Here is a 20,553-nt window from a genome sequence, read left to right on the forward strand (position 1 = left end):
TGCGAGAAATCACTGTTATGTAATTCCTCAAGTTCTTTGTCTATAACAATCTTATCGACATCCGGATCACCTGTTACCCAAAAAATTCGTATTCTACGGGTCAAAATAAATAAAAAAACTTGGGTAAGTCCATCTGAATTAAGGAGGCCGTTGTACCCCCCCTGGCGACAGGACTAAGTATATTGCACCGTAATATAATTTACTTCGGATGAGTGACTGATATAAATGTAACAGAGTATTGGTTTTAGCTCCCCAATATCTGTTAGAAAGCATTTTAAGGAGGTTTATTTTTGGCTGACAAGATAATGCAATTTTTTTGATATGATCAGTCCATGGCAGGTGACTATCGAACCGCAATCCCAGAAAATCTGTTGAATCTACTTGTTTTATGTTAATATCATTTAGAGTTATTATAGGTTTGCTATTGATTTTATTCTTACTAAAGACCATAGAGTAGGTCTTGTTGTTAGAAAAAACAAAGCCGATTTTCTGGGACCACATTTGCAATTTATAAAGAAATGACTGTATGATTTTTGTGGCAAAGTTTTTGAATTAAACCCAGAAAATTTCTAGCACAAATTTTAACGTCGTTTTCTCGATACCTTGATTTTTTGACTTATGACACTGTTTGCGCCGTTGTGCGATATGTATGTATATGTTACCGGCCAAAGCCGATTTCAGGACAAACTAGTTTGGCCTAGGCCCGGTAGGATAAACTAGTTTGGCCTAGGCCAAACATAAAAGCTTTGTTTTTTTTATAAAAGTAATAATTGTACCTAAAACAATAATTATTTATTTTTCCATGGAATTCTTTGGCGGCACTTATTTTAATTTAATTAAAATCCACAAGGAAAGAAAGTTTTTCATGTAGTTGGCTGTATACCATCAATCACAAAAATTGGAATAAATCCTTTGTAAAAGGTATAAGATTTTACTAAAATCCCTAAACGGCTACATCAGAACAAAACGTTTTCGATTTTATTACAAAATCATCATCAGTGTAAGACAGTCTGAATGCTAGCTGAGCCACCAAAGAAATATCGGGATAATAACCCTTCAAATATAAAATTTATGTTTTATGGATGCATATTTACATAAAATGCCTTGTGATGGGCAAATGGCAACAGGAATAATGAACTAAGGTAAGGTATTTAACTTCCCAACATGTGGGATACAAAAAATAGAGTTGCTTACATTAAGATGACTTTACGGCAACTGAGTTGACAGACTGTCTTACACTGATGATGATTTTGTAATAAAATCGAAAACGTTTTGTTCTGATGTAGCCCTTTAGGGATTTTAATAAAATTTTATACCTTTTACAAAGGATTTATTCCAATTTAATTTAATTACTCCATGTTTGATGCCAACTTTGTAAAAACCTTTGCCAGGGATCTTAATAATATCTCCAATGTTTCTGAGATCACTTCTCCTTTGTCAACATCTGGAATTGGTATAATCAAATTATCTTCACTGTTGGCTGGTAAATGAAACTTGTCAAAAGTTGCCTTCATTTTCCTGCCTGTTTTACACTATTATCAGCTAAACTTTTTCTAGCTATTTGAATGTCATTTTCAGATAAAGAAACTTTCTCTTCGGTAATAGCTTCTTTAACAGATGCAAGTAAAACAAAGAAATGATGCTCCGCAATTCTAAGTGTCACCAAAGCATATCATGGAAAAATAAATAATAATTATTATAAGTGAGGTATAATTATTAATTTTATAAAAAAACACATTCTACTTCTCATAGTATGATTGTTTATATTACCAATTATTATCCATTATTTCGAACGACCAATCATTATCATTTTAATAAAATGATCATTTTTCCAATTACAAAGAGTTTTATTCAGTTTGCCTACTGATTTTGGCTTTCTTGGTATACTATAATGTTTATTTATGCTAGTCTATATAATTTATCCTGGAGTGTGCGTATTTATATCAGAATCAACTAGTTTGGACTAGGCCCAACTAGTTTATCCTACCGGATTTTGGACAAACTGGTTTATCCTATCGCGTTCAGGACAAACTAGTTTATCCTGAAATCGGATTTGGCCGGTAACATATTATAACTAAAAATAACAGTATCTATCGCGTAAATAAATACCTATGACGTTAATAATAATAGTCGCTAAGAGATGGCACCAAGTGTCTATATTTGTTTAGCGCGAAATTAGTTAAATACTTAATATTTTCGTATGAATACAGATTTAAGTTAGTTACGCCGCAGAATAGCGCAGAATATGAAGCAATTTGTGCTCTCGTACAAGCACATTAAATTTGTGTGCTTGTACGTCTCGTCAAGGACGACCGATCTTGTACTTACGAACCCGTGTTGAGCTGGCCCCCCCACTTGCAAAAATTAAAAAACAAATAGCCCTGATTTATGAGCTATTTATGAGCTTTCATATTCCGCAAACTAAATATTTTGAGCTCGTTCCACTGAACAGGAATTTAATACTTTAGTGGGGGGGGGGGCTGAGTCAGCCCCCCACTACTTAAAAATAGGAATATTGAATCGGTTTTTGCGGCAGAATTACGAGTTATTTATGAGGTCTTGAAATTATATAGTTTCGATTTTTGAGCTCATCCCCTTCACCCCCAAACAACCCTTTAATTGATTTAACTTAAGAGAAAAATGCTGAGAAAACTTAAAATATATCGTATTGCGGATATAATTCCTATAGCGTATATACTCTAAGAATAAACTATTAAACCACGTGCATTTCGATTATTGAGCTACAACCCCTTCGCAAGAAAACCACCCTATCTTCCCGGCTTAAGAGAAAGTTGTACTTAAAATGCATTAAATTAATTATTTGGCGACTACATATAATTTAATAATTTATAAGCTTCCAAATTACGCGCATTTAAATCAGTAAATTGCAATTTATTTTGTATAGTGCGGTCACTGAAAGTAAAAATCAACGATTACCTTCAATTTCGGTAAACCTTCATCGATTTTCACGAACATTGGTCAGTGGTTAGAGGATACCTCAAGAAACAAAGGTGACATGGTACCACCTTGCGCCTTTACCCTGAGGGTGGATACCGCCCCTTCTCGGGGTGAAAATTATTTTATAAAAAATAATTGCACAAATCTATAAAAGAACAAATTATAAGCAAAATTTATTATATAAAGTTATTAAAATAAGTCAATACTTTTTAAGTTATTAAAGATCAAAAATTTTAATTATTCGTGAAAAAAATGCATGTTTTGAAGCGGTTTATCGTAAATCACTGAAAAACTGTAAGTTTTTACAAAAAAGTTAATAGTAGTTTTATTCGTATAGCTTATATTCTAAGGATAAACTCTTAAATCACGCGCCTTTCGATTATTAAGCTACAACCCCTTCGCAAGAAAACCATCCCATATTCCCGGCTTAAGAGAGAGTTGTACTTAAAATAATTTAAATTAATTATTTGGCGACTAGATATCGTTTAATAATTTATGAGCTCGCAAAATATACGCATCTCAATTATTGAATTGCCATTTTCTTTCTATAGTGCAGTCACTGAAGGTAAAAATCAACTATGACTTTCGATTTCGGTAAATCTCCATTCATTTTCACGAAAATTGGTGAGCGGATTTTGATGCTATCAACTTTTTCTGGAGCTCATTTTTGATAGATATTTCTAAGTACTTTGACAAGTATTTAGTACCTAAGTTATAAAATGCATCTCTTTCCCGTTATTTAAGCTTGAATCCTTAGATTTGAACAGTCGCAGAAAAAAATATACATTTAATTACCAATAACTTACTTTAAATTAACATTAAAGGGTTTTTCAAGTAAGCAATTTATTATATTTTTTATTAGCTTCAATTTTAGTGATAAACACTTTTTTGTAAAAACTTACAGTTTTTGAGTTATTTATGAAAAATTGCTTTAAAGCATGCATTTTCTTTCACAAAAATTAAAATATTTGATCTTTAATAACTCAAAAAGTATTGATTTATTTTAATCACATTATATAACAAATTTTGCTTACAATTTGTCCCTCTCTCGATTTGTGGGGTTATTTTTAATAAAGTAATTTTCCCCCCGAGAAGGGGTGACATATACCCCAGGTTAAAACCCCAAGTTGTTATTGTTAATTCGTGAAAATGAATGGAGATTTAACGAAATCGAAGGTCATAGTTGATTTTTACCTTTAGTGACTGCACTATAGAAAGAAAATGGCAATTCAATAATTGAGATGCGTATATTTTGCAAGCTCATAAATTATTAAACGATATGTAGTCGCCAAATAATCAATTTAAATTATTTTAAGTACAACTCTTTCTTAAGCCGGGAATATGGGATGGTTTTCTTGCGAAGGGGTTGTAGCTCTATAATGGAACGGCGCGTCATTTAAGAGTTTATTCTTAGAAGATAAGCTATACGAATTAAACTACTATTAACTTTTTTGTAAAAACTTACAGTTTTTCAGTGATTTACGAAAAACCGCTTCATAACATGCATTTTTTTCACAAATAATTAAAATCTTTGATCTTTAATAACTTCATTTGTGCAGTTATTTTTAATAAAATAATTTTCACCCCCGAGAAGGGGCGGTATCCACCCTTAGGGTTAAGGCGCAAGGTGGTACCATGTCACCTTTGTTTCTTGACGTATCCTCTAACCACTGACCAATTTTCGTGAAAATCGATGAAGGGTCACCGAAATTGAAAGTAATCGTTGATTTTTACCTTCAGTGACTGCACTATACAAAATAAATTGCAATTTACTGATCTAAATGCGCGTAATTTGGAAGCTTATAAATTATTCAATGATATGTAGTCGCCAAATAATTAGTTTAATGCATTTTAAGTACAACTTTCTCTTAAGCCGGGAAGATAGGGTGGTTTTCTTGCGAAGGGGTTGTAGCTCAATAATCGAAATGCACGTGATTTAATAGTTTATTCTTAGAGTGTATAAGCTATAGGAATTATATCCGCAATACGACATATTTTAAGTTTTCTCAGCATTTTTCTCTTAAGTAAAATCAATTAAAGGGTTGTTTGGGGGTGAAGGGGATAAGCTCAAAAATCGAAACTATATAACTTCATGAGCTCATAAATAGCTCGTAATTCTGCCGCAAAAACCGATTCAATATTCCTATTTTTAAGTAGTAAAGTATCAAATTCCTGCTCAGTGGAACGAGCTCAAAATTTTTAGTTTACGGAATATGAGAGCTCATAAATAGCTCATAAATCAGGGCTATTTGTTTTTTGATTTTTGCAAGTGGGGGGGGGGCAGCTCAACACGGGTTACTTACGATTAGTTTTTGTGAAAATTCTCTCTAAAATAAGGACCTTTTTTTAGTTAGGTCAGCGTTGTAACAAATTTAAAGTAAATTCTTCTGAGGAAAAAAGACTCAAATGTAATAGGGGTTAACAAAAACACTTTATAAATTTATCTAGTTATCACAGTTTGTATTTAGATATATTTCTAACAAAATTTTATAGGTAATTTCTTTAAAGTAACAACTTATTAGAAGTTATGCTCATAACCATTTCCATAAAATTTTAAAATGCCTCTCCTCTAAAATCGTCTTTTTTGACTTAAGCCTACGTTCTTGCGAAGCGGCGATATACATGAATAAGCACCATATAATGTACAAAATATGGTAAGGTACTTAAAAGCTATGTTGTTAAATATTTACTGCTCAACATTTTAATACACCTTCAAAACAACTTGACTAATTATTACTTCATAACTTGCAGTCATTAATTGCTAGTTTTATAGTCCTTGTCTATAAGAGACAATAAAAACTTATTTTAAACAAAGAATACTTTGACTTGTGGTAAAATAAAGGGCGATATTTAAAAATGTTTACGAGATAATTAATTCATATTCTCTAGATAGTAAACATAAAGCAATGAAATAAAATTTTATATCGAGCTATTTTTAACGGCACACACCTCTGTCTAAAGTTATCGTTAACCTAACAACCGTATAACATAAAAGGATTCGGAAAGTTCTTAACACTTCTACTATATACTCTCTATTACTATAACATAATTCTGTGATAGACTCTAAAGATACTATTACAACGTACCGAACTAGAAGTAGCTGTCGGTCATATCACTAATGTGTGTAGCCAACAGATTACCTTTGGTTTAAAGCCACAGATTTTACTTACAACTCCTCTGCAGTTCCAGAAGAGTCGAGTAGCACTATTACTGTTGTTTATACTGGTAATATAAATGTACCAATTGAGTTTGGACTCAAGAGTTACTCCTAGATACTTGAACTCGTTGGTTCTTCTAGTCCCTTCCCAAAAAATAGAAACTCACTCAGTTCAGTAAGAAAGAAAGAAAGAAAGAAAGAAAGAAAGAAAGAAAGAAAGAAAACTCGAATATTTGTGTCACCCGATGAGAGGACATAAATATGCATTAATTCAAAATATAATGCAAGGAAAAATAGAAGGAAAACCGAATCCAGGCCGTAGAAGAATGTCATGGTTGCGGAATTTGAGAGAGTGGTTTGACTGCACCACTAATGAACTATTTAGGTCAGGATAGCCATGATGATTTCCAGTCTCCGATAGGAGTGGCACAAGAAAAAAAAAAGAAGTTCAGTAAGCTTCCTTTTGATTAGAGAGGGTTACTAATTTAGTTTTGGAAGGGTTATTAGAGAGGTTCTCTTTCAGGCACCAATTGTCTATATTATGATTAAAGACTGGATTATATGCAAAATGCATATGCATATATATGCTGCATATTTCTCATGTTTTTCATAAATGCATATGCCTTGCATATTTGGAGATTTAAGAGCATATAAATGCATATTTTGATGGGAATTTACTCTACCCCATTTAAAAATAAGGTATATATTAGTAACATCAACATCCATTAAAATAAAATGTGAAAGTAAATATTTTGCTGTTAAGCTCCTTTGTTGTTGTACCCATAAACATAATGGGCGTTATTTATAGCTGCAGGTATCATTATCCGGATATTTAAGATTTATAGACTTCTCAGAATTTACAAATTACCTAAGTAAATACCGATTATATTTTGAATAACATTACAAATATTACCTGTACTTGCTGCTGGTGTCGGCCAACTATGAATTATTCTGGGAAAACCAACCAAAACGAAATTTTAAGCATTTTAAGGGTAGGATAGATTATTTTATTTTATGAATGGTTAGTCTTAAATCAATCGCCGATTATTCAACTTTTGTGATTGCAAGTTATTGACTATACTGTGTAAAAAAATCATTTTATTATTATTGTGAAAATGCCTAAAGTAGCAAGGGAAAAATCAAGTCTTCTCAGAAGTTGGATTGGAAGTAACAATCATCTAAAAGTTATCGACAGTGAAAGTATGTTTTGCACCATTTGTGATAAAAAGGTAAGTTCTCCACTTCAATAGATTTTTAAACTTATCAAACTTCTTTGCACATCTATGTGTCTGTCTATTCTAAAATGACAAACCGTCCCATTTCTTCAAAAACTGTTTTTTAAAGTTCGCAACGGTTTGGCTTATACAGAGCGAGGTGTTGAGAGTGGCCCACCCTGTATACTACGGTACACTGACTGTACTTTATTGTTTGACGATTTCAATTTCACTTTGAGAAATAAAAAAAAATTGGGGGAGGTTTAAAAAGTTTGATCATTTTAATGTAGGTATCTATTTACGAAAACATCTAAAACATCATTATCATTATATTCCAGATTCCATGTCAAAAGAAATTCCAAGTAGTTCAACACATAAAAACTTCACTTCACCAAACTAAGCTATCAAAAAATGATAATAAACCTCGCCAGCAGATTCTACAGAACAGTTTGCAGATTCAGAATACGTCAGTTGGGCAAGAAACCTTTGCAAAGGATTTATGCCATTTTTTTTTGAACTGCAATATCCCTCTGCACAAGTTAGAACATAAATCGTGTCAAAACTTTTTAAAAACTTATTGCAAGATTAAAGATAAACCAGCTCAAATACCAAGTTCTTCAACTCTTCGGAAAAAATATGTCAGTGCATGTTACAAAGATGTGATGACGAGTATTAAAAATCAGTTAAAAGCCGAATATCTTTGGATTTCCGTCGACGAAACAACGGATACAAAGGGTCGACAAATTGCGAATCTAATTGTTGGAGTTCTTAACGACTCTGGCGATTTTAAAAACTCATACTTAATTAGTGTAAAATGTTTGGAAAAAACAAACTATGCTACAATAGCTAGATTTGTTAACGAATCCCTAACAAATTTTTTTTTACCTGATCAAGTACCATTTGAAAAAATATTATTAATGCTTAGTGATGCCGCCTCATATATGATGAAAGCTGCATCCAATCTTAAAATCTTTTTCCCTAATTTAATTCACTGTACATGTTTGGCGCACGGCCTAAACAGAGTTGCAGAGAAAGTTAGAATTGAATTTCCCAATGTAAACACCTTAATAAATAATGTAAAAAAAGTATTTCTGAAAGCACCACTACGTGTACAGGTATATAGGGAGATGCTTCCCGATATTCCTTTACCACCAGAACCAGTATTAACCAGATGGGGAACTTGGCTTAAAAGTGCTATATTTTTATCTGAACACTACGACGACATCAAAAGCGTTACTTCAAGTTTTGATCCGACTTGTACCGCTATTGATAACTGTCAAAATATTTTTAAAGAAAAGTCTATTAAAAATCAATTGTTGTATATAAAATCGAATTTCGATATCATTGAAAGTTCAATTACAAAATTAGAGGCTCAAAATTTATGTCTTCACAATAGTATGTCTATTGTTGATTCGGTTAAACAGAAAATAACAAATCTGAATGGGGAAATTGGAGTAAAAATTAAAGATAAACTTGATGACGTTTTAAACAAAAATGAGGGTTTCACTTTATTGCGTTCAATAAATAATATAATCAATTTTGGAAACTTCGATGAAAATATTAATATGAATCCGTCTCTAATAGCAAAGTTTAAATATGCCCCAATTACATCTTGTGACGTTGAGAGATCTTTTTCTGCCTATAAACAAATATTAACAGATAGAAGACATAATATTAGTTTAGAAAATATGAATCAATATATGATTATTTATTGTAACAATAAAAATATGTAAATTTGTTTTATTGTACTCTTTTTATAATATTAGTTTAGAAAATATGAATCAATATTGTAACAATAAAAATATGTACATTTATTTTATTGTACTCTTATTTATCTTGTGGTCAAAATAAAATATTTTGCCGTTTTATTTGTCACAAAACCTGAAGTTAAAAAAATATATTAAGAAATAATAATACAATTTGGTTTAAATTCAAACCTATTTATTTATTTTTATTATTTTTTATTTATTTATGTATTTAACGTAAACCATAAAATTATTCATATAAAAATAAGTGCATATATAAATGCATATTTGCATGTTAATTGTGCATATTCAGCTTGTTTTAAAATGCATATTGCATGCATATTTTAGACATTTTTTAGTGCATATTTTCCAGTCTCTAATTATGATGAAGGACATCTGATCCGCAGCAGTACTGGACAACTTTCCCTAGTAACTATTAGTTACAATGTGATCTGCGAAACGCTGGATTCAAATTCCTGGGCTGCTAAGCCCGTGAGTCAAGTCATGAACAACTAAATTTTATAATTTTGGTGACAATAAATATACCTCCTAAAATGCTAGGGGTGCCCTCAGGTTTATTGTACCGTCATACGTATCTGTGGATATTATTCTGCTCTTATGCATCTGAGTAATCCACTTGCATGTGATATTGATTTTCTTCCTTACTGGTGCACTATGTATTTACTCGATGAAGCTATTATCAAATGCACTGAAATAAAGGTATTTTTCGTATTTATTCTTCGCGTTCTTCTAGTTCAATGATCCATATCTATTTTTTAATGTCATGTTGGCTACCATATTCTCCATCGTGGCTTTATTGACACCTGTTCTAGATAACATTAAATGTAGCAATATTGACGATTAACAAAGTCATGAAAGTAAAAATGTACTTCATCCCTGTGGATGATTTTTCTCGTAAACTCAGAATCTACTGGTTGATATGTAATTGAAGCTTTCAAGCATATTCTTATATAAATTGAACTTTTGGACTATGAAGATTCAGATCTTCAATGAGTATATTTTGTTCAGAACTTCTTAAAACTTGCAATTTGAATTGATGCTCTTGGACTTTCACCAACACTCTCACGCCCTGCTTCCATATTGACGTTTGGGAGGCTTGTTTTAGGACGAGCAGTATATTTATCATCACCAATTGATGCAGACTCTCTGAATTTTTTAAGTGAGATGACTCAGTGGCCGAAATTAAATCAATTTTCCCATAATATTATTACGAAATTTTAGAACTGTGTCCGCCAAACTTTCATTCTTTTTAAAATATTGTTTAACAGTGAAACCGCTCTCTAATGTAACGCTCCATTTTTACTAGCCCTTAGCTGGTAGCTGTTCAGCTCTTTTTGTTTGTTAACAACACTTTTTTACTGAGAATCTTACGTGAAATTTTGGACATCCATTACATACGAATACAGACATATCGTCCGTCCGCTATAATTTTTCCCATGCGGTACGATTCATTTTCAATCAAATTAAGTCAAAACAGAAAGTGAAACGTACGCCGATGTATGTAGTATATAGTATACAGTATACAAAATGTATATACACATCGACGTTCGTTTCAATTTATGTTTTGACTTAATTTGATTGAAAATAAATCGTACCGCATGGGGAAAGTTATAGGGGACGGACTATATATCTTTATACGATAATAATATAACGCAGCAAATAGTTCACGGAACAAGGTGCCATGCATAAAAGATGTGTTGTTGAGTCGTTAAATTTTAACTGCGTAACTTTTTAATACACCTTTAAAACAACTTGAGTCATTACTGATAGTCATGATGAGATTACATGTTGATTGTTTGAAGTGAATCGAAGGAACGTATTTAAAACCACATATTGACTGTTTGAATTGACTCGATTAATGATTCTAATGTAAATTTTTCTCTGTGGCACTAGTATTGGGGCTACGCGACTATCAAACAAAGGTTTTTATTTAGCCATAAAAATAATGTGCAATTTCCCAAAAATATTGTGTATGATTTGCAATTAGTTAACGAAATTAGTAGCCCGCACATGTGTAGATATAATAACAAATTGCTTTTGTGTGATATACGGGGTGATAAAAAGATTGTTTAATATCGGGTATTCGTTTGTAGTGATTGTATGCCTGTTGTGATTGTTTTGTTCTGGATTGTAAAAAGGCTTTCTTCTTTTCTTCACATTTTATCTTCACTTCCTCTCTAAACATACTTCTTTAATATGTGAGAAAAACAACTTAAAATAATCTGCTATGCAGACGATGCAATACTAATCTCTCAAAGTGAAGATGATTTACAACGTATGCTGTACCAATTTAACATAACCTCCAGAAACTTTAACATGTTAATTTTCTCAAAAAAGACAAAATGCATGGTTATAACAGCAGATCCAATAAGATGTAAATTGGAGATGGAAGGTCAGATAATAGAACAAGTGATAGAGTTTAAATACCTAGGCATCACACTATCTAGCTCGAAACAGAAGTGGAAGGTCAAGTGAATAGAGCAAACAGAACCGCAGGTTGTCCGAATGACACAATATGGAGAAATAAAAATATCGGAAACTAAATGAAAGGCAGAATTTACAAAACAGTCATCAGACCAATAATGACATACGCGGCAGAAACACGGTTCGACACAGAGAGGACAAAAAGATTGCTTGAAACAGCGGACATGAAAACCCTTCGAAAAATCGATGGTAAGACTCTATGGGACAGAGCTAGAAGTCTAGATATACGATGGAGATGCAAGGTGGATAACATTAATAACTGGGTAAGAAACAGAAGAATAGAATGGAATGACCACATAAGCCGAATGACAACAAAGAGGGTAGTCAGGACAGCGAGAGACGGTTCCCCAATAGGAAGATGATCAGTGGGAAGACCACGAAAACGAGGGAACGACAACTTACCAGAGGCACATTGAAAAAACAGACAGGGTCATGTCTATACAAAAAGAAGAAGAAGAATAATATTGAATATGAAAATTGAATGTTTGTTATTAAACACCTTGTCTATTATATTTTTATAGAGAGACAATAAAAATAATAATTTTAAAAATATCAATAAAAACTTATTTTAAACAAAAGATATTTTGACTTGTAGTAAAATAAACGCGAAATTTAAAAATTTTTATGAGATAACTAATTCACATTCTCTAGATAGCAAACATAAAGCGACGAAATAAAATTTTATGTCGAGCTCTTTTTAACGACATACCCCGGCTCTGTCTAAAGTTATCGTTAACCTAACAACCGTATAACACAAAAGGATTCGGAAAGTTCTTAATACTTTCTCTTATACCTGTGGGAGACTTGTGAGGCAAGAATAAATTCAAGATGCCGGAAAAGGAAGACAATAATGACAATCGACCGTTAATTGTAGCCCCTTCGCGTTAGAAACCATGACTGAAATTAATTTAACTTTTGTCGTTTACATTGCTACGCTTGAAATATAGCCAGCCACGTCACAAAGCAGCCATATTAAAATATTGGCTATGATGGTAAACGATTCTGTAATTTGCTTACTGAACAAGATCAGTTCAAGAGCTTCCAACAAAGTCATCATTAATCTTTTGTTCTTGATTTCGAATTTTTGAATATTATTATTTGATTCTTATCTACGTTTTATTATCTTGTTTTGTATTTTATGCCATACGGTTCAGGAGGGATCAGTTGAAAAGCAGAATGTAATGGATATTTTCCATAGGAGTCTAGTTTTTACTGGAATCACTTCAGGATGTACATACTTGTATCAATAAGCATGACAGGAGCGTCATTTGAAATTTTGATTGGGAGGGGGGGGGGCAAGCATTATATTATATCGTCGGCTGTATGCAATAGTGGCACAACCCAAAAACTGCTAATTTGCCAAGAGAAGGGCGTTTAAATTTTGAGTGTCAATAATTTTGTCTTATTTGTTTTACTACTTAGATTGGGATTTTTGAAAAAAAAATAAATTTTGGTGTATTTGGGAGAAGATTATGTAGCCTTTAATGAATTGTAACACAGACCTCTTAAATTCAACCCTTATTTTGAGTTGTGCCACTATTGCACATCAATATTTTGTCTTTCAAGACTAATTAAGGCAAATATAAAACTGGCATTTTCTTTTGTTATTCATATCAATTGAAATAAAGGTTCAATAAAGAGTACTACAAGTTACTTGAATGAAAAAATCTGTTTATTAACAACTATAAGAAGAACGAAATAAGAAAGGATATATTCATATGTAATAGAAAAGTCATGATTAACAGTGCTTTAACTGCAGGTAGAAATCAGCGTGAATTGGTGGAGCACCCCTGTCTCCACGAGGGCTAATAAGGTCTTTTTCCTTCTTTTCAGTTATTGGCAGGCTGCCAGTGTTAGCCTTTTATAATGCTATAATATCCATGCTTTCTAAAGCTTTTCTTTTTTTTTCTTAGTGGTATCAACTGATATGTACTCGTTTTGTGCAAATGAAGTTTTAAAATAGTAGTGAGTACCAGAGTTTTTTTTTACCTGAATTTCACAAATATCGTTTAAATTATAAGTATTTCCTTGTACATCTTCATTGAAAATTGTCGCTGTTTTATTATTTAACATTTTCAGATCAAAAAAATCATTATGACATAATTCGTGTACTTTTAATGGTTGTTTGCAACGAGCAGTTCGGATTAGCATAGCGTAGGGAGTCGGTAGATAAATAGGCCACCCTTTTAAACCTTTCGTAAATATTTCTTTCTATCAAAGAGTGGCAGCTGTCAACCTCATTTTGAGTATTTCCGACAACTAAATAGCAATGAGTTATAAAAGAAATTTTGAAATGAGTTACAGCGTACTGATACATTAAAATTAGGTACTTGTTTTTTCCTTGGCCACCACAATTGTCTGAGTAAAATATAAATTTCAAATCGTCAAAATTAATTTTTAGAGATGTCTGTTCCAAATACATCAGCAGGCACGAACCAATTTTTATGGCACCTTTACTGCCTTCTCCTTCGTGCCAAACATAGCTGTGCACATTTCCCAGCCCCTTTTTCTGAAGTTCACATAATATAGAGACAAATGTTGACATATAGAGACATATCGAGACAAATGTTGACAGCTTAGGTTTATAATAGAAAGTGGAAAGGTCTCATTTTGGTGTCGGTAGAGCAGCTTGTAGGTCAAAACAAGCAACTTTTTGTAAGTTGGTTACATTACATTCGTCATGTGCTTTTAGGTCCCGGCTTAAGTTTTTCTCCTTATGATGGTTATTATAAGCATCTTCCAGAGCTATTTTTTTCACTATCCGAATAAATCCTTTTATTTAATGTGACCAACTTTAAAATTCTCAGTGATACAGTTTAAAAATATCTAAAATTGGGGTGTATTCTGTAACATTTCCGTTAAATTTAAGAGGCCTCTAAAATTTAACTTTTAACGGTCCTCTAAAAGTTTTAGGTTAGATTGACATTCTGTAAACACATATTATAGAGGACCGCTAAAATAATATTTTTTTAGAGGAATCCTCTAAAAGGTTTTGGAACAAGTACGGCAACGTCGCACGTTGATCGTTTTTGAACTACTTTTAACCTAGAAATTGACCGAAAACTGACGGTCAGAGGCCAAAAACCTTAAGAAGAAGAAGAAGAAACTGACAGTTTCCTAGAAAATAATATTTATTGTTGTAATATGGTATTTAATAATAATATTTAATATTTATTGTATTATTTTTTAGTAAAACTCATATTTTCCAATTAAACATTTTTACTTATAAAGTTATACATTAAAATATTGCTGAAAAATTGCATATCTTATTTCTTCTCCCCTTCGACACTAATTTTGGTCAAATGGTCTATTTTCAATAATATTAAGGTCATCTTATTAATCTGCATCTGGTTATAAACCTTCTGAAACTTCACCTTTATAAACATTTGGTACGTTTTGTAATGTTCCACAATAACTCTAAATAATTTTACCTGCATTAATAGGATTTAATTGCTTTGACAAACATCTTTTACTTCAACACTTTTTCAATCACATTTCTAGGTAGGTAGGTACCTACTTCCTTTGAAATGGTAATTGTAGTTACTTTCAGGTCAATTATTTTTGGTTTTGTTGTAATCTGAAATCAGCTCTACAAAAAGAAACAAAAATGTGAATTTTGTTACTTATAGGTGTAATTAGTGTGTCGATTGTAAAGTAAAATGAGACTTACCTTTCATTAATATTTATTAAGTACTTCTTCACCAAATACATTACAAAAAGCGATTTGCCATTTTTAAATATTTATCTCCAGTATAATACAAGAATAACAAACTACTATTCATACAAACATAACCCAACAAAAATAATCAAACCACATTTAACGGACTGCTAAAAATTTAGCGGGTACGTTTTGACATCCTCTAAAATATTTTTATTTAGAGGGAGTTTTAACGGTTTCGGATATGATTTTAACGGATGTATGATTTACAGAATACCAAAATATTTTTAGCGGGCGCTAAAATTTTAGAGGCTTCTAAAATTTAACGGAAGTGTTACAGAATACACCCCATTGTCTGCTATAGTGGCACAACTCAAAAGTGCCGGTATTGCACAGAAACTTGATATCGATACAGTTCGACTTCCACTGCACTAGGGTTCTAAAAAGGGTCAGTACTACAAGAAACAATCTATCTCAACCGACAACATGTCATAGTGGCATTAGTAACTCTAGCGGACATTTTTGCTATTATTATTGTGCCAGTTTTTCAGGTCATAAATAAGGCTTTCTCTAGCCATCTGGTGATGTTAACTCAATTTAGTCAATTTTTGAGTTAAGCCATTATTGCATACAGCCGACGATATACAATACATTATACAATACTATAGTAATAAAATTGATGTATTTTTTTGTAAATTTGATTCATTTTCAGGCTCAGGGGGACAAATGCTCCCCCCTTGACCCTGTCAAATGACGCCCCTGAAGCATGATATGCGCGATTCGCAAACCTCTTGCTTAAATTTTCGTTACAGACTATATTTCCTCAATTTTACATAATATTAATTGGTGGAGATCAATTGCAGAAAAGGATAATATGAAATGATAATCAGTGACCAATAGGAACTCACAGAAACCTGGAAGCAATATATTTTCAGACCCTACTTAGGACACAAGTAAATATGGAAGATGAAATGGGTATGAACCACGTAGAAGAGAATAAAGCAGATAATGACGAGAATCTCCAAACATAGAGGAAGTTCTTAAAGCTATTAAGACCCAGAAAAACATAAAGCCCCGGGAGTTGACGAAATACCAGAATAACTCTATAAGGTAGATGGCGACCAGTTAGCAAGTCATATCCACGCACTCATCAGGCATATGGCAAGAAGAGAAAATACACGACGACTGAAAGAAAAGTATAGTATACCCGATCTATAAAAATGGAGACAAACTCCAGTGCAAAAACTACAGTGGAATTCCTCTACTATGTACAGCATATAAAGTCCTCACGTACACTTGAGTCCAGGGTTCATACGAAATAAGTCGAAAATTTACTAAACGCAACAGAAAATGACAACAACTAGCTACTATCCGGATCACGGGTTAAAATTTGACGTTATCAAATAAATAAAATGTCAAATGTAAGTTTTGCTTTTAAAGGACATCGCACACATCTTATGGAAAATATAATGTCACTTAAATTCAATAAAATTTATACGATTAGATTCGTTTTAATATAACGATCAATTCTTATCATTGCGCCAACTCTTAATTATGATTAATTACGGCGCAAATTGCAATTAAAGTTTATCGAAATCACATTTTTGGAGTCCATAAAATGTTAGTTTACAATCATTATTGCTCTGAGTGCTATTCATAATAGCTTAAATCCCGCTGGGCCTAAGCGGGTTAGTGAAACTAATCCGCTGATTTAGGGAGTACCGAAAATCTGGGTATTTTAAAATATTTTTTCTCTCTCTAACTTATGTACCTACCCATTTGATTTCAGATTTATTTATATCAATTTCTGCTCTTATTTTTGAAAATAGAGAGTTGGCGCAATGATAAGATTTGATCGTTAATTTAAAACGAATCTATTGGTATAAATTTTATTGAATTTGAGTGACATTATATTTTCTACAAGATGTGTGCGATGTCCTTTTGGTGCAGAATTACAGTTACATTTGAAGTAGCTTAATAAATTATTTTAATATCATTAAATAAACATTAAATAAATAAATAAACAATTTACAAAAAAATTCAAAAACATATTTTCGTTTTGTAATTTGTAACGTTACAAAGGTCAAATCTTTGCTATTTTATTTTTAAATAATTATTTTACTGTATTTTCTTTAATATTTCATTAATAATTATCTTCTATTCGTTTTAACTTGCTTTTTCGTTAAAAACTTGTTTGGCGCCCTCTTTTATTATCCTCTATTTCCTATCTATATTTTCACCTAAAATCTAAATCATCATACGGAACATACGTCATATATTCTTACTCTGTAGATATCTGTCTTTCAATACGGAACATCTACTCATACTTTACGCTGTAATGTCCGTGAGAGTGACAATTAGTAATGGAGGGACAAAATTAATCTATCTAAATAGATGAGGCCATAAGGCCCCATCTATTTCATCAGACCATTATTCTCTTGGGGTAAGAATACATATTATCATATTTTAATTACATTTCTACATCTAACAGCTTTTTATAATCATTTTTACGTATCTAACCTGACCTCCAATTTCAAAGCATACCTATGTTCTGATATTTTAGTTTTAAATATATCTTTTTAATTTAGATATGCACGTTTAGTAATCAAATTTTAAGTAGTAATATTTAATCTAAATTCCATTTAATTATTCCTTTGCCAATAACTACCTTTTACGATTATTCGGCAAAGGCTTGTTTTTGGTTTTTCTTCTTGATGTTTGATATGTTTTTACTCTTATAGTTTTTTGGGATAAAGATCACCGTCCTCCCTCTGGGACTTTCAAAAAAGCCTATCGCCGGCGATGACACTAAGGCTGACAGAAATGGGACCATGGCATCTAGAGTGCAACGACTACCATCTCCAGCTGTAGGGGCCTAGGGCCGAACATCTGCCCAGGTCTACAAGAAGTCTACAACAGTACCATTCAACATCAAGAAGTTACCATCAAACCAATACGAAAAGCCAAGTATAATCCAGAAATTGTTAGTTTTTGGCAAGAATTTAAATATATTTATTAATCCATTAAGGTACTAGTACACTTTACAGGACCAAAAATAATCATTTTTTTCAAGAATTTTTTTCTCAAAAACTTTATTACATATGAACATAAAACTTTTTACATGTTAATCTCTAGCTCTTAGAGAGTACAAAAAATATATCTTTTTTTTATTTATGCACGTACACTAATATTGTAGAGGGCTCAAAACTCGAGGCCTCGAAAAATGATAACGGACAGTTAATCTCAGGATTGGGATATTCGAAACAGAAAGATCTTACGGCATTTGAGAAAGGAAGGTTTTTTACGTGACAATTTACCACAATTTAACCAAAAAATAAAAGATAAATATTTTTTATCCGTGAAAAACTAAACAAAAACGGACGATTTTTTCACAAAACTTTTTCAAATTTCCGTAAAATCTTTCTTTTGAGGAATTCTTCACTAACGGTGGTAAATTGTCATGTAAGAAATCCTCCTTTTTCAAATGCCGTACGATTTTTTTCTTTCAGAGATCCCAATCCTGAGATTAACTGCCGCTATCGGAGCTACTTTTTTTCGAGGCCTCGATTTTGGCGCCCTCTACAATATTAGTGTAAGTACACAAATAAAAAAAGATATATTTTTTTTATTCTTTACAAAATAGATATTAATATGTAAAATGATTTATGTTAATTTTTAATAAAGGTTCTGAGAAAAGAAATCTTGAAGAAATGCTTATTTTTGGTCTTCTAAAGTGTACTAGTACCTTAAATAAATCATATTTTTATTATACCTTTTTGAGCAATAAACATGATTAGTTAAAAATGCTGTTTTGTTTTCTTTCATTCTAAATTTTCAGAGTTCATATCTAAGGTTCGGACAAGACGAACACACAACCTGAGAGACTGAGCTAGGATGGGGTGAACGATAGCTATCCTAGTTGGTTGAGATATTATTTTCGAATATTATTTCAATTAGCTAGGGTAGTCTATTTTCGTTGTCGTTTCACATTTCATACAATTTGGCGGAAACTTAACACAACCTTATATTCTTATTCCTCAACTGTCACTTAACAAAACTTCCTTAACAAAATAAAATACTTACCATAAAATTTCAAACTCCAATATAAAATTAGTTGTGCAAAAACTGTTTGTGTAACATAAAAAACTTCAAAATGTAAAAATTTGACAAAAAAACGGCAAAAAATTCAGGAGGCTGACAGCCACAAAAGTAAACAAACCAGAAACGTCACAATGTACTTAAAATCTGAAAACTTTCATAACATGTGTTTTTACTTAATAACAGGCGGTAGCTGGTTTGGCTTTAGTTTAATGTGTGGAAGAGAATAATGCTAGATAAAAAGTATATGTTTTATCTCGCCAGGTATTAATGACGTACGGGTGAAGAACCCTGGACTCAAGTGTATATTATATACCATCGGCTCCAACCACTAGCAGAAAATATTATTGGAGAATATCAGACGGGCTTCCGACGGGGAACATCGACAATGAAGCAAATATTTACAGTCAAGCAGGTTATAAGATTAGAAAGAATTGAAATAAGAGATATATTACAAAATGAAGAATATTTTGGAATATTAAACAATCTAACAGAAATAATATCTAAAAACAACAAGAAATTTATAATAATAGAAGAAGACAACAAATAATCCAACCCTGATGAAGTTGAGTAAGATAAAGTTAAAATAAATAAAATAAAATATAAATTCAAAAATAGATATTCACAATTATAATATTAATAATTCAATATAAAATAAATAAATATAAATAATAATTCAATAAATAATTCATTAAATTAAAAAAAAATAAATAAAAACTACCAACTCTCTTCTGAAAATAGAGGGACTGTCTTTATAACTTAGAAGGGAGTTGATAGTACCAAAAATATTTTAACAAATATATATTGTTTCTTTAAATTTGTTAAATGTAATTAATAGATTATGGCAAATTATTAATTGTAAAAATAGATTTAGTAGTTTACTAAAAAATGTAAATATATAAAAAAAAATATCTGTAATCCCATCAGGAAAAAAACGACCTGGATTAGTCACTAGAGGCCAGGTCATATGTATGAACAATAAATAAATAAATAAAATAAATAAAAAAAATATCAATAGTCAAGCAGGTCTTGAGCAAATCACGGGAGCACGATATTAATGTTCACAATGCGTTTGTAGAATTCAAACAGGCAGATGACTCGGTCAAAAAGAACAGACTATACTATAGGTATGTTGGCTGCATTGGCAATACCATACAAGCTAATAAGACCCACGAAAGCCACAATGGATGAAACTCAGCCATGTGTACGAATACAAAA

Source organism: Diabrotica virgifera, chromosome 4, assembly GCF_917563875.1.
Source record: "Diabrotica virgifera virgifera chromosome 4, PGI_DIABVI_V3a".
Taxonomy (NCBI): domain Eukaryota; kingdom Metazoa; phylum Arthropoda; class Insecta; order Coleoptera; family Chrysomelidae; genus Diabrotica; species Diabrotica virgifera.